This window comes from Talpa occidentalis, unplaced genomic scaffold (genome assembly GCF_014898055.3).
Source record: "Talpa occidentalis isolate TD23 unplaced genomic scaffold, MPIMG_talOcc4v2.1 talOcc4.13, whole genome shotgun sequence".
Taxonomy (NCBI): domain Eukaryota; kingdom Metazoa; phylum Chordata; class Mammalia; order Eulipotyphla; family Talpidae; genus Talpa; species Talpa occidentalis.
The window spans coordinates 78,185,349-78,200,140 of NW_023601322.1; the positions used below are offsets into that span (position 1 = coordinate 78,185,349).

Below are 14,792 nucleotides of genomic sequence, written 5' to 3' on the forward strand. Positions count from 1 at the left end.
CCCTGCCCTGCCATTCACTCGGAAGCTAGAGTCAGGTCGGACATCCCAATCCCTCTGCATGGTGCCTTCCTGGAGTCCCACACATCCTTATTATTTTCCCAAGGAGACTGCAGCTGGTAGGGATCCCACCAACCCCTTCACCCTTGGGGGGATGGTTCAGAGCTCCCACGCCAGAGGCCTCGAATTATTCCTGCTTCGCGTAACATATTGGTGGGAAGGTGCTCGAAGTCTAGTTATATGTCTTAAATCAGATGTCTTGTAATAATAATTAAAGATAATTAGCACAATGATACAATTATTTACTAGGGCTCCTGCTGTAAAGGACTAAGCATTTTACAGACACTGTATCCAAGAGAATGCAAGTGAATCAAGCACCAACACTGGTCCTCTGCATTCAACCTTTTCCTTGGAACCCTAAAGCCACACAATCTCAGTGTGTATTAGGTCATGGACCCAGTTTATTAATTGATCTAAAAACCAATTTCATTTCATTTTTCTCTGCCTGTTAAACTCCCTCACCTGCTCTCTCCTGACCCTGAAATGAAATCTTCGGGATGTCTCTGGTTTCTAATAATGCTTAGGTAATAATAGTTCTCAGGTCACCTTCACATGCTATTAAGTGCAGCCCAGTTGAAAATGATCAAGTTCAGGGCCTCCCCTGGTGGCGCAGCGGTTGAGCGCTGGGCTGCGAAGCTGCCCGCAGCCTCTGCAGCGCCGGTTTGATCCCCAGCCACCAGGTGAGGGTCCCACATGGCACGCAGACCTCTCTTGCTACCCGCTGCTCCCCTCAGCAGTGTACTTCGGTCCTTCTGCCTGTTCTGCTCCCTGCTCTGGCTCTGGTGAATTCTCTTACCCTCCCGCGCTTCTGAGTGTACCTAGTGCTTGTATAAATAAATAAATCTTAAAAAAAAAAAAAAGAAAATGATTAAGTTCAGTCTGTCCTAGAGAACAGAACCCCAAACTCATTTAAACTTCAAACTCTCTCCTCCTCATCACTTATTCAGGTCTGCTCCACCCTGGAATTCTGCCGGAAGGGCTGGAGGAGCAAATGATGGCTTTTCCTGTTGTCACCTTCTCCACCCACCACCAGTTTCACTACTCTGTGACTAGAACCAGAGGTAGAGAAAAAGTTCAGATGTAAACTGGTGTTGGGGCCCTCTGAGCAGGGTGGCAGTGGGTCTGAGGCTGGCTTTTATTCTAATGGAGCATGTTGGCAAGTTCTTCAAGAATTCGGTTGGGGCCTCTGGCCACAGTGTCTTTGAATGGACAATGCCTCTTTCCTGGTTGCCCACTTTATACCCCTTCAGCCTCTCTGTACTTCAGAAATGAATGCCTCCTTGGGGTTCTTTCACTCTTCTACACTATCCGCATGGACAGGCTTGCCCTCTTATGACACCCACAATCTGCTCCATGGAAACAGTTACTACCCCCTAACCTCAAAATCATGTTCACTTCCAAGGAATGCATTCTCCCTTTGCTCTGTCAACTCCAAACCTAGCTTGTCACAAATTTGGGGGCTGAGGGGCAGAGAGGAGGGGGGATTGGCAGACACAAAGTCAAACTAAGTGGTCCCTTGCAGCATCTTTCACTTGGCTTTAAGTGTAATACTCTCTTCTTCCCCACAGCAAGGCTTGGGGTGAGGAAGAACAGGAGACGAGAAACACCACAGCACTCCAAAGTGCCTTCAAAGAAAATGTCTGAGCTCTTGATCATTCCATTGAGCATCTTCTGTGTCCATAGCACACTCTGTCCATAGGTTGGGTTCTTTATTTATTTTCCGGTTGCAGAGAAGCTGTTGAAGTGTAATTACACTCCAGTAAGGGTACACTTTCACATCCTCACCCTTTTCTTCCACCACTCACACCTTCTGGGAAATTCTGTGCTTTTGATAGTGAAAACTCTTTGCCTTTCAAATTCTCGAGCAGCAAACAGCACCGCCACTCTCAGGCCCTTGGATGTCATGATGCGATACACACGCCCACCTCCCCCGGAGAAGACTAGGCCCATGGATTCCTCATGTTTTTGAGGTTAGATTTCTAGATTTTAAAAGTCATCCCACTCCCCACCTCCACAACAATTTCTGGAATGTTTATACAATGAGACAAAATAATGTTATGATCATTTTAAAGACACTTTGGAAATGTCTTAAAGAATTCCAAGAAATCCATTCAATCTGCTTTTATTTTTTAGATTTCCTGTCCTAGTCCACTTCTTCATACTTTAAGTATGACCACCCTTCTTTCTTCCAAGATAATGTGAAACTCATATAATCTGGGAGAAATTTTTCTCAGAGAATGAGCATATTTTCAACAAAATGTATATTTCCTAATTTTACCAACATTAAATATATATTAATCCATCTCATGTGGCTCCTTAAATGATCACAGGCTAAAAAATAATGATTAAATTGTAGCTCAAATTCTCTGCACTTAATCCCAGTATATTTAGCTAAATTTTATTTTTAGAAAAATGTTTTACATGTTGTCCTTTGTCCACTGAAATTTCATTGCCTCTCCTCATTTATTTCCAATATTTAATATCAGTTTTAGAGTCAATAGCATGGATAGACACTTTTTTTTCCATCTAAGCATAATTATTTAATTAAACACCAGTGTTTTGGCAGATAAGCAATAAAGCCAAAGCTCTAGATATGATGGCTATGAACTCCTTTTAGAATAGACATGATCTTGCCAGGAATCCTGTTTAAGTCAAACTAGCTATCTCCCTCTGTCTACCTGGATAGATCTCAGAACCGTTGTCCAGGTACAGGAGGATGCCTTCGTGACTGAGAGGCTGTTCATTGGGCTGTAACCTCGTGTGGGGCAGGAAAAGGATGCTACATGAATTTTGTTATAAGTCCTAGGACAGTGTCCTGTGTATTATAGCTTTTGTTACATGATACTTATTTATAGAATATTGTCACTCTGAGCTCACTTCTCTTTCTGACAGCAGATGAGATGATAGGACTTACTTGAAAGCATTTACTTTGGAGGCAGTTTGGAGCCTGTGATGCTCTACAGAGTCTTACAACAATTTACAGAATGGGAACTTCTCACTATTGTGGCCTGACTGCCAATATCTTCTCCTCAGAACCTCTCTCCATCTCTCTTACCACATTCCCCCTTTGATATCGTCAAAGGATTCATCACCTCTTAGAGTGATCTTTTTTTTTTTTATTCCCTTCATTTTCTTTGGTTATTTGTTCACTTACATGTTATCTGCCCCCCCTTCCCCACCCACCTGATGTTTAATTTAAACTCCAAGAGGACAGGGAACTTGTCCTTGTTTGTGATTGCATATTGAAGCCTGGAGTAGCATTGGCACATGTTAGACACCCAGTAAAAGAAGTCCCAGCCCAAGGAGGAGCCTTGAACAAGTACTCCACTGCGCTGGGCGTCAGGTCTACATCCTTACAATCAGGCGCTGCCCTAGGTAGTTGTTAATCTTCCTTCTGACTTGAACACTACTCTTTTTTTTTTTTTTTTTTTTTTTGCCTTTTACATGAATTGCAATTATTGGTGAGATAAGAAGGGATCATTCCTCTTTGGTCACTATTATTGACTTTCAATTATAATATATATCAATCTAATCTCTCTGGTACCTAGATAAAATTTCAATATACAATTAAGCCTTTCTCATTAATTGGTTCTTGTTCCTTAAATATTTTATCCCATCCTGCTATAATCCCTTTTGTACACATCCATTGCCAGCCTGCCAGTCCATCTCAGTGGCAGGAGAGGGCTCTATTGTGTGCTCAAGGGATCTCTGAAGAAACCACAATATGGGGCAAAGCTCCAGAGCAGAGAAGACACCCGGCATGTAGCCAGGAGCATATCCAACTGCAGGAGGGACAGGGAATCAGGGGAAGCATAAACAAGAGCACATGCAAGGAACAGCAGGAGAGGAAGTTATCCTTCCTGAAGCCTGAAAACACCAAGAAGGACTCACAGATATTATCAAAAGTGAGACCCACACCAAGTCATCGTGAATACTTATCACATGTTCACGGGGACCGGGACTGTGCCCCTGGTGCAGTAACACTTAGGGTTTGATAATAACTCACCAAATGTTGACTGGAATGTCAACATTTTGGCCCTCAAATAACACCCGGAAGATTCTGAAATGTTTTACATAAAACTACAACCATGTGAAGCAAAGCGACTTCACTCAACATTCCGGGCCCCCGGGCTTGAGGGGTGCCTTTTTAAGTCATGATCAGTGTGTCCCAACACTTGGTTCTAAATGGCAGAAAACATCAACAAAGGAGCTGATTTGTTTGAAGTTAGAGTTTCCCTTAGGCACCTAGAAGAGTTTAGAGCCATTTATTTACTAGCAGTAATCAGCTTTCCACTTTCCAGAGATCATCTGAGCCTGGAGTTAATCTGTAGATAATCTGGATTAAGGAGTTACAACCTCTTAGTCATATGGGTCACCCCCACTGTTGGTGTGGCAGGTACAACTTTATGAAAACATGGTTATTTCCCATTTACCCTTCTCAAGCTTCCTAGGGAACACTCTTTAGCCAAATGACTCAAGTTTCTAATCTTTGTCACATAGATTGGGTAGTGGATAAATTGAGGAAAAGTACTTCGAGACCCTACATTTATGAGAAAAGGTCTGAACTGTCTGAAAAGAAAAACTTCCAGAAGAAATAGGGAAAGGAAGAAGGACGCCTAAGATTTAAGAGTGATGAAGTGAAAGCCAGTGGGTTCTGGAGATTTATAGAGACTGTTGGGGAAGGATTTGGAGAAGCAACTGCTGTAAACCATGGGTCTTGTCAGAGACAAATAGTTAAAGAGATTTCAGACTTTTTACATCATATGACTGTCCTTCAGATGATTTCACTAAAGACTCACATTATGTTTCAGGCTTGTGGAAAACAGAAGTATTTGTTTTCTACATGTCACTGACTGGAATAACACTTATAAGCAGGAGTCAGTAGCCACAATTTGGTGGCATCTCACACAATGAGATGATGGTTTTTGAAACTCTGCCCTTGAAAATGAAAAGTCACTGCACTGACCCAAACCTGGCAAGGACATTCATTCCTTAAATATTTTTTTTAAAGATTTATTTATTTATGCATACAAGAGCTGGGGTACAGGCCAGAGAGGCAGGGTGTGAGAGGATTCACCAGAGACAGAGCGGGGAACAGAACAGGCAGACTGACTGAAATACACTGCCGAGGGGAGCAGCTGGTGAGACAGGAGAGGTCTGCTGCGCCATGTGGGTTTCTCCCTGGCTGGCCGGGGATCAAACTCGTGCTACAGAGGCTGCGGATTGCTTCATCGTGTGGTGCTTAACCCCTTGCGCCACCAGGGAGGCCCCTCATTCCTTAAATATTTTATCACAACCAGCTATAATCCCTTTTATAGACATCCAAACTCACCCAGGCTTATGAGTGAGACTAATGAGCACCCATGTAAGCTCCGCTCATACCCTCCTGCTCCTTTCCACCCTGTGGACCCCAGAGCACCCATCAGTCAGTGACCGTTGAACACAGCCACCTCTGGTGCCATCTCACACAGGCTGTGTCCAGGAGAAAACACGCCCAAACTTACAGCCATTTCTGATAATGTGAATGATTTATTTTTCTTCTTAGGTTTTTCTGTATTTTCAAAATATGCTATGATAAACAAAGACTATACATGGTTATGGTCCCTTTACATACACACACACACACACACACACAGGCACACACACATACATACATACACATGCACACACATACATACATACATACATACTACACACATTATTTTAAAAGAAAACAAGCAAGATAATTTCCTAATTATAATAGTGATTAAACAATGGGTCAGGTCATGTATAGTTACTTGTAGAATCGATATCTATGGACATTTCTAAAAAATAAGTTCAATGATTTTGACTTCGGTCATTTGGAAGTTAGCTCTCTTGGAACCATGAAACTAAATGTAGCAGTTGATAATGGTCACTTCCTCCTCTGTAATAAAGGGAAATATTTTTCCTTATTCATTCTTATGCTGCACCCATGTGATCTATGTCAAACAACACATACCTTGGCCATGTTCATAAACCTACAGTGTTTCTCAATTATTAGCTAAGACCCGCTAAGGTTCAGCTCAGGCTTATTATACCCATACTATTAGTGATGCCACCACTGATATGTGTAAAGTGAATCTGGCAGGCCCACTCACGGGCCTTTCATAACACTTCTTGCCTGGGAAGCTCCCCGAGCTCAGCAGTCAGTCTTCCTGACCTCCAGAGATCCATCTGCTTTGGACTCCTATATTAGTTGCTTTGGAAAGGCTATTCTACTAAGATTATAAAAAGACAAAAAAAGATAGGAAGAAATGTTTTCACTTTCTGAGCTATGGAATCAATCATAGTATTAAACATTTAAGTGATGCATTTAAAATTCTACAACAAAATGGATCAAAAGTTTGTTCTTTGGAATATTTATAGATACAGGACTTACAACGAATATTTAGTGATCAAATAAATTCAGTAAAATCTGGATTCATCAGTTTCCTCTAGCATTTCTCCAAATCCTATTACATTTTCTCTGGGAATCTCCTTGTATGCTGTATTTCTCCAACTGAGTTGACCACCAGACCATTGCTTTATAGAGCAGCTTCTCGATGTGTGTTCTTAGGGATTTCTCTAGCTGACGGTGTATATTTCCGGCATGCTTTTCCAAAGCTGCTGTCATCAGGATCTTGCTTGAGACTTTAGCAAGGGAACTAAAGGAGATTCATTTTCTATTCCCAACTTCCTCTGTGTTTTGTTTCCAAGTTGTATGAAGGCCTTCTGGTCTTTGCATGTCTTACACTTTTTACATTCAGTGCTGAGCCACATCACAATTCACAGATACTTCCTGGCCTCTTTCTGGTTTGCTGAATCTGAGTTCCAGCTCAGAGAGACAGTCTTTGTACTGATTGACACCATGGACACTTGAGTCCCACTGCCTGGCTTTCAATGTAAACTGGAGACATTTCTTAAACTCTCAGTGCCTCATCTATAGAGTAGGAACAATTATAGAACACACCTTGAAAGATATGGTGAGAGGTCTAGTTGTGTGAAGGGCTTATGTAGAGTGTGGCCTCCAGTGTGTGCTGTTAGTATTAACTCATAGTCCAGCCCTCGGTTATTCTATTTCTCTAATAGTAGCACTGTTACTATTAGCCAGAGTGAAGATCCACATACATCCTGAATATCAGGAAACTACTACTTGACTTTTGGAAACTGCTTGCTGTACTTGCCTGACATAAATCTTCCTTCTGTGCTCTGATGGGAAAAAGAAGACACAGGGAGAATGAATTTGCTGCTGTTGATGAGAAGAGAACAGCTTCTGGATTGCATGGGACCTCCAAGAGTTATTCCCTGTTACTTTGCTTCGGGGGCTGTCAATTATTTTTGTCAAGATCGAGATAACAAATATTTTCAGCTTTGCATTTTATAAGGTCTCTGCTGTAACAACTCAGTTCTACCGCTGTGGTGTGAAAACAGCCATAAGCAGTATGTGGCAGGGCTGGATTCCAGTAAACTTCATTTACACAATCACAAAGCTGGCTGGATTTTCCCCACAGGACTTGTATTATGACTACTGCTCTACTATCTTCAATCTTGGATTTCCTAGTGCAGGCTTTGAATAGGTGCTCCAGAGTGGCTGTGGCCACCAAATGTGGTAAGGAAGCCAGCCCCTCTGGAAGCCAGTAGACATGAGTGAAGTCAATGTAAGGGAAAAGGCAACAAACTTTAGAGAATGGAGTTGAGAGAAAAACACAATCCAAGTGATATTATAAACTTTGGATCAACTTTGTCAAAGCCTGCCCTACCTCGATTCTTGCAGTTATATAAGCCAGTAAATTCCCATTATTTAAGCCAAATCCCATTGTTTAAGCCAAGTTGAGTCGGGTTTTCTTGTCATGTGCAAAGCAAAGTATTGCATGGATTGAACATGATTCTAGTGCTACTGAATACATCGCTGAGTGCATTATGATGTATGCTCTTGGTGTTCAATTTGTATTTTATACCCAGTTAAAAGTTTTGCTGGTTTATTCAGAAAAGGAAATGTAGCAACCAAAGCCCATTCCAAAATGAATTCAGAGCCATTCATCTAAAAATTTCTAGGACACTTTGGCCATTTCTAAAGTGCTTGGGGACATTATCTTTCAAGTATCTATTATTCCTATTTTATTTATAAAGCTCTCTTGTATTTTAGTTATATTGCTTCTGGCTCTTCTGTTATTTTACATAATAAAACAAGCAAACTCACCCATCAATCTGTAACTCCTCAAAGGTTTAACTCTTGTTGAGAAGGACTCTAAGTAGAAGCAAGAGAGGTTTTTGCTCTGCCTTCGTAAATATGCATCTTGTACAATATTTTTAATGCCTCTGAGTAAGCTGTAGACATAAAGCTCCAGGCCACCAGTTTCTCCCTAGGGTAGATAGAGCAGGTCAGGCCACTCAGGGAAAGTGTCTGGAAATGTCCATGTCCACCTAGAGATGCTAAATATTAGACGCAAGAAATGGTAAAGGGTTTACTGCTTAGAGAGCATGCTTGTGAGGTCCCTGCATGTACCGCAGGAACTCTGCACAACAGACTCCATCCCTGCTCAGTCTCACACACCCTGTGCCTCGCAGAACCTCACTGGCTTGTTGATCACCACTGGAGAGTTTATGACAAAATAGTCCTTACCTTGCCCATCAGTTCCCACATTGGTCAAATGACAGCATCACAGGGCAATTGATGAGTTACTGATTTCCTTCATAATATAAGCCAGTTTTCTATGCTGCTGGAACAAATTACCGAAAACCTAGTAGCCTAAAGCAATACAAAGTTTGTATCTTCTGTAAAGCAGAAGTCTGTGGGTCTCACTGGATTAAAATCAAAATGTCAGTGGGGCTGCATTTTTTTGGAAACCCTCGGTAAGAGCTTCCCCATCTTTTCTACCTTCTAGATGCTGGTCCCTTTCCATCTCCAGAACCAGCAATGCAGGATTGAGTCATTTTCACATTAAATCACTTAGACTTAGTTTCTGCCTCCATCTTCTACTTTTAAGACTCTTGTGATTATATGAGCCCATTCAAATAATCCAGGATGATCTCCCCATCTCAAGGTCAGGTGATTAGCAACCTTACTTCCATTTAAAATCCTAATTTCTCCTTGCTTATGTAACCTGTTCCTAAGTTCTGGGACTGGAACATGAACATCTTTGGATGCCATTATTCTGCCCGCCCCAAGGGAAAATATATACATAAATAGGGAAAAAATAAACATAATAGGGGAAAATACATAAAATATACTGTATGACAGATGATGACAAGCAATGGAGAAATGTGTAAGAGGAAAGGAAATAGGGTATGTCAGACATGATTTATCAGAGAAGTTCTCATGATTAGGGGACATCTGACTAAAGACCTCTAATAAGAAAAAAAAGAGTAAGGAAGGAATGAAGGAAGGGAAGGAACAAGGGAGGAGGAGGGAGAGAAGGCAGATCTCTCAAAGATAAAGGAACCAGCTGTGAGGTTATCTTGAAACAATAAGTGTCAAGGCCCAGAGGTGGGAGCACTGGGCTGGAGAGCAGGAAGGAAACATGTAACTAATGCTGTCTGCAGGAGAAAGGGGGGCGAGAGAAGCCATGTGAACAGAGAGGGATGGTGATCATAGAGGCAGGTTTTATAGGATATTGAAAAAGACAACCTGAAATGGAAGGGGAATTTTTCATCACTATTTTTAGAAACATTTTATTTTAAAATAACTTTGGATTTAGAGAAGAATTACGGTGTGATTATCCAGAAAGTTTCCATATACTTTCCATCCAGTTTTCCCTAATATTAGCAAGGGATATAACCTTACAAATTGACGTTAGTAACATTGGTACAAAACTATTTGCCAAACTATAGACTTTGTTCATAGTTCACCAGTGTTTCCACTAAAATCCTTCAGCTGTGTCAGGATCCCACCAGTGTACCATGTTGGACTTAGTTGTCTTGTCTCCTCAGTCTCTTCCAGGCTGTGGCAGTTTCTCATTCTTTTCTTATTTGTCATGACCTTGATCTTTTTGAAGAGTACTGGTCAGGTATTTGTAAAATGTCCTTAATCTGGGTTTGCCTGTCATTTTCTTATGGGTTGGGGGAAAGAACTACCACAGAGGTGACGTGCCCTGCTTCTCAAAGACCATTAGGTACATGATACCACTATAGTCATGTATTTTTTATTTTTATTTATTTATTTTTTTAAGATTTATTTATTTTTATATAAGAACCAGGGTATAGGCCAGAAGTGCGTGAGCGTGAGAGGATTCACCAGAGACAGAGCGGGAAACAGAACAGGCAGACTGAAGAAATACACTGCTGAGGGGAGCAGCGGGTGAGACAGGAAAGGTCTGCTTCGCCATGTGGGATTCTCGCCAGCTGGCCAGGATCGAACCCGCGCTGCAGAGGCAGCAGACAGCTTCACAGTGCGGCGCTCAACCACCTGCGCCACCAGGGAGGCCCAATCATGTATTTTTTAAAAGATGTATTTATTTATGCATATAAGAACTGGGGTGTAAGCCAGAGGTGTGGGGAGCAGGGGAGGATTCACCAGAGAGAGTGGGGAACAAAACAGGAAAATGTACTGAAATGCACTGCAGAGGGGAGCAGCGGGCGAGACAGGAGAGGTCACTGCGCCATGTGGGTTGCTTCCTGGCTGGCTGGGGATCGCACTTGTGCTACCGTGGCTGCGGACAGCTTCATAGCACTGTCTTTAACCCCTGCGCTACCCAGGGAAGCCCCTGTAGTCATGTATTAACTTTGAACACTTAATAAAACTCATTTCTTCCACGTGTCCCAACTGTACCGTTACCATATTCCCCTTTCCATACTCTCTTCATTAGAAGTGAATGTTAGGGCCTCCCCGGTGGCGCAGCGGTTGAGTGCTGGGTTGCGAAGCTGCCCGCGGCCTCTGCGGCGCCGGTTCGATCCCCGGCTGCTCCCCGGCCACCAGAGGAGGGTCCCACATGGCGCGCAGACCTCTCCTGCCGCCCGCTGCTCCCCTCAGCAGTGTACTTCAATCCTTCTGCCTGCTCTGCTCCCTGCTCTGGCTCTGGTGAATTCTCTCACCCTCCCGCACTTCTGACTGTACCCAGTGCTTGTATAAACAAAAACAAACAAACAAACAAAATAAATAAATAAAAACATGCCTCTATAAAAAAAAAAAAAAAAAAAAAGAAGTGAATGTTAACTGCAACCCCCTCTCAAGGGGAGATGCATTAGACCCCACCTCCGGGACTGAGGGGTATCAAAGAGGTTATGGATATATATTTAAAATGCCACAGTCATTAATATTTTGGAGAAGACACTCTGAAGTTATGAAAATATCTTTCTTTACCTTCAAGTTTTACCTACTAATATTAGCATCCATCTCTGCATCTCCACTGAAGTGAGAGGTGTTCTAATGTGATTTTTTCTTTCCTTCACACCTCCTATGTTTACTATTTGGAATTCTTCTGCAAGGAAGATTTGTCTCTTGGCAAAGGGAGATTTCTTTCTCTCCATATAGTTATTCAATTATTTATGTCAATATATACTCATGGATAATGTTTTGTTTTTTGGATTATAATCCAATCTATCATTATTTGTTTCTCTTGTTGTTCTGGATTTGTACCTGTGGCGCTCTTACAGGTGCGCAGGTCTCCTGCGTCCATTTGACATGCCTGTTTTTATTTTGTTTTTAGCATTTCCTCATTTCCTGATGCCATGAGATGTTCCCCGCTTATCTTGTATTTTCCCCACCCCTGCCTTAGAATCAGCCATTTGTCTGATTCTTTTATTGGAGCGTGGGTATTAAGAAACCAACACTTGGGTGAAGGTGTGTCATCAGAGAGATTTGGGCAGAGGAGAGATTAGCTCTTACTAACATTTTTAAAGAATTACTCTTAATGGCTAGGTTGAAAATAGCTACATGAGGGTGATCATTTCAATGATCCATACTCTTCTGATTGTAATCTAGAAAAATTGCAATGCAACCACTCCAAAGTACTTTGGGTGCCCTCCTGTGACCCCAGAAACAAATCACAGCTAACGTTCATTTATCAAACTTTCCTTGAGCCCCACTATGTCCCAGACACGGTGTTATTTACTGAGGGTGCAGATATAAAAAGGAGGTTTGCTTCTCTCTGGGCCATCCTGGTCTGATACAACAGGTGCAGCAGGGGACAAATATTTGCAGAAGGCAAAGTAACAGCACAACAAAAAAGGGAATACTTTTTTACTGAGAGACAGTCCGAGAAAGCAGAGTACAAGCTTAAGAATGTAGTTTCCGGAGTTAGATTTATGCAGTAGGAATCTGTTTCTGCTATATGTTAGCTGATAGCCCTGAATCTTTGAGCCTCAATTCCTTTTCTTGGAGGAGATGATAGCATCTGCTGATAGAAGATATTGTGTATCAATCTGTGACCAATAGAATGTGGGATGCCCCCCAGAGATCTGGCCCTAAAAAAGCACCATGATCCAGCACACACACACCCTCTGCCTTTTACACAGAAGACCTCAAAACAGTTGAAGTGCATAAAGGAGCTCAGATTCCTGGGCTCACTGCATCAAGGCAAACCTCCTAGGAGAGCTGCCATCTGGGATCACAGGCTCCAGGCTCTGCCTGAGAGCAAGAAAGATTCTTGCAGCAATTCTGGAACTGTTCAATGCAACAATTAGCCTATCCTGATTCACCCATCACGTCCACAGGTGCTGGGATACTTGAGTGAGATTAAAAAAAAAGCATGTGGTAGCCATTTTATTATTGCCGTGATAAACAGAAGGCAGAACACCGTAAAGTTGAGACTGGAGGCAATTTTCTAGGAGGATGAACAGTCAGAGAAGTTGAGAATTTTGAGTGGAGGGTTAAAAAAAATGACAAAGAAAAGGGAGACAATGAGAGATAATATAAGGGCAGGGTGGGGGAGAGCATGGATTCACTGGTACAAAAGAAAGCAAGAGTTGTCCTAACCCCTTTCTGTATCCAACCTCCCCCATCTCAGTGACATGCCCAAGCCTCTGGTCTGCTGACAGCTGCTCAGAGACTCCCTGATTCTTCTCCCTCAGCTGTTCCCAATCCAGATGCAGAGATCAGAGGCCTGGATTGTTCGTTTGTTTTAACCTGGTAGAAAGATTCTTCCTGGACATTGGTTTTTACTACTTGAAGTGTTTCTTTTACCACCTTCCGGTCTCAGGAACTGTCTTCTTGGAGTGTAGGATGCAAAAGGGAGCAGAGAGTGCCACAAAGGAGCAGCCAACCAAACAAAGGACAGAGGCGTTCTTTGTCTCTCTGGGTTGTGAGGGAACAAAGGACAAATGTGTAGAATGGGGCTGGAAAAGCTGCAAAGGACACCTTTCTCTGATGCCCCCTCTGAGCTACACAGATATTTCCTGGGCTTTGAGGCTCCAGTGGTGACCCTGCATCAATTTTCCTCTGTACAAAGGCTAGCCAGCAGCCTGGAAACTGAGGCAGCCATGACCTTTCTGGCACTATCATCAAACTGAGTGGCCTCCTAGCAGTGGAGTGTCCTCATGCGTAAAAGTGAGATCTATTTATCTGTTTGCTAAACTCACTAAAGTTCCCTTAACCAAAAAGTAAGCATTGAACTTTCGGAGTAGTTAACATGTAGCTGTTGCTTCTAAGATGAAAAAAAACCACGTTCACAATTGGAAAAGGGACATGCACTTATAGGGCCAAGTCAACCTCATTTATTTATTTAGTTTTTAAAAAGATTTATTTATGCATACAAGAACTGCGATGTAGGCCAGAGGTGCGGGGGATGAGAGGATTCACCAGAGACAGAGTGGGGAACAGGACAGGCAGACTGAGTGAAATACACTGCTGAGGGGAGCAGCATGCGAGACAGGAGAGGTCTGCTATGCCATCTGGGTAGTTCCCGCCCCCCCACCCCCGGGATTCAACTTGTGTTACAGAGGCTGCTAATAGCTTCACAGTGCTGTGCTTAACCCCTTGTGCCACCAGGGAGGCCCAGCCTCATTTATTATAGAGATCTTACCTGATAGAAAATCACCATGTCAGAAAAAAATATAGGTTCGGTGTTTCCAGGCAAAGGGACCACCCATGCCCTCCCCTCCAAACATGCCTAGAATAGAGAAAACCAGATCCATAGAAATAAAATTTGGGTCCATGTAGAATTTATGAAAGCTTTACAGTGACATCTTTAGGTTCTTGCCCCCCAAGTCTATTGTCTTGGTCAAGCTCTGCCACCTCTGTGTCTTGACATCTTTCCAGGTTTCCTGTCTAGTGGTGAGCTCTGGGGGACAATGCACCCTGCTGCAGGGCACACTTTCACCAGGTCAGAGCCACAATCCAAGCTTCTCAAAGAGCCTCATGTGTATAAATTAATGCACATCATGCCCCTTTCCTGGAAAGGAAATCACATCTATTTCTGCATATCTGTAAATCAAGACCTACCAGTCTGTGGTGTGCTCATGGATATGCCAAAACAAAACACAGGCCAGCTTGGCTTGGAGGAAGACTGGGCAGACAAAGAAATCTATTCACGCTATGGCTCAAGAGAATTATACAGTCCAACCAAGGTCAACAAGGCAATCACAGCCTGATCTGAAAGGTTAGTTTTTAAAAGTACAGTTCACAAGTACTGCTAAAAGGAATTCTTTTCCTTTAAAACAAACACTCAGAGGCTATCAGAAGTGGCCTCAGGGTGGGGTGCGTAGGAGAGACAGGGTGAATGGACTGTGGTAGAGGATTACTGGTGTTTTGCTGGTGGGCATAATGTGGTACCTTATAGCCGAGGAGGTATGAACCTATA

The 14,792-nt window shown here is 42.7% G+C and overlaps 1 long non-coding RNA gene across 1 annotated transcript in view; it reads left to right on the forward strand.

Annotated features, from left to right (window-relative positions):
• LOC119243522 (uncharacterized) overlaps window positions 1-14,792 on the forward strand; it is an 83,529-nt gene that overhangs the window by 14,836 nt on the left and 53,901 nt on the right. The window lies entirely within an intron of this gene.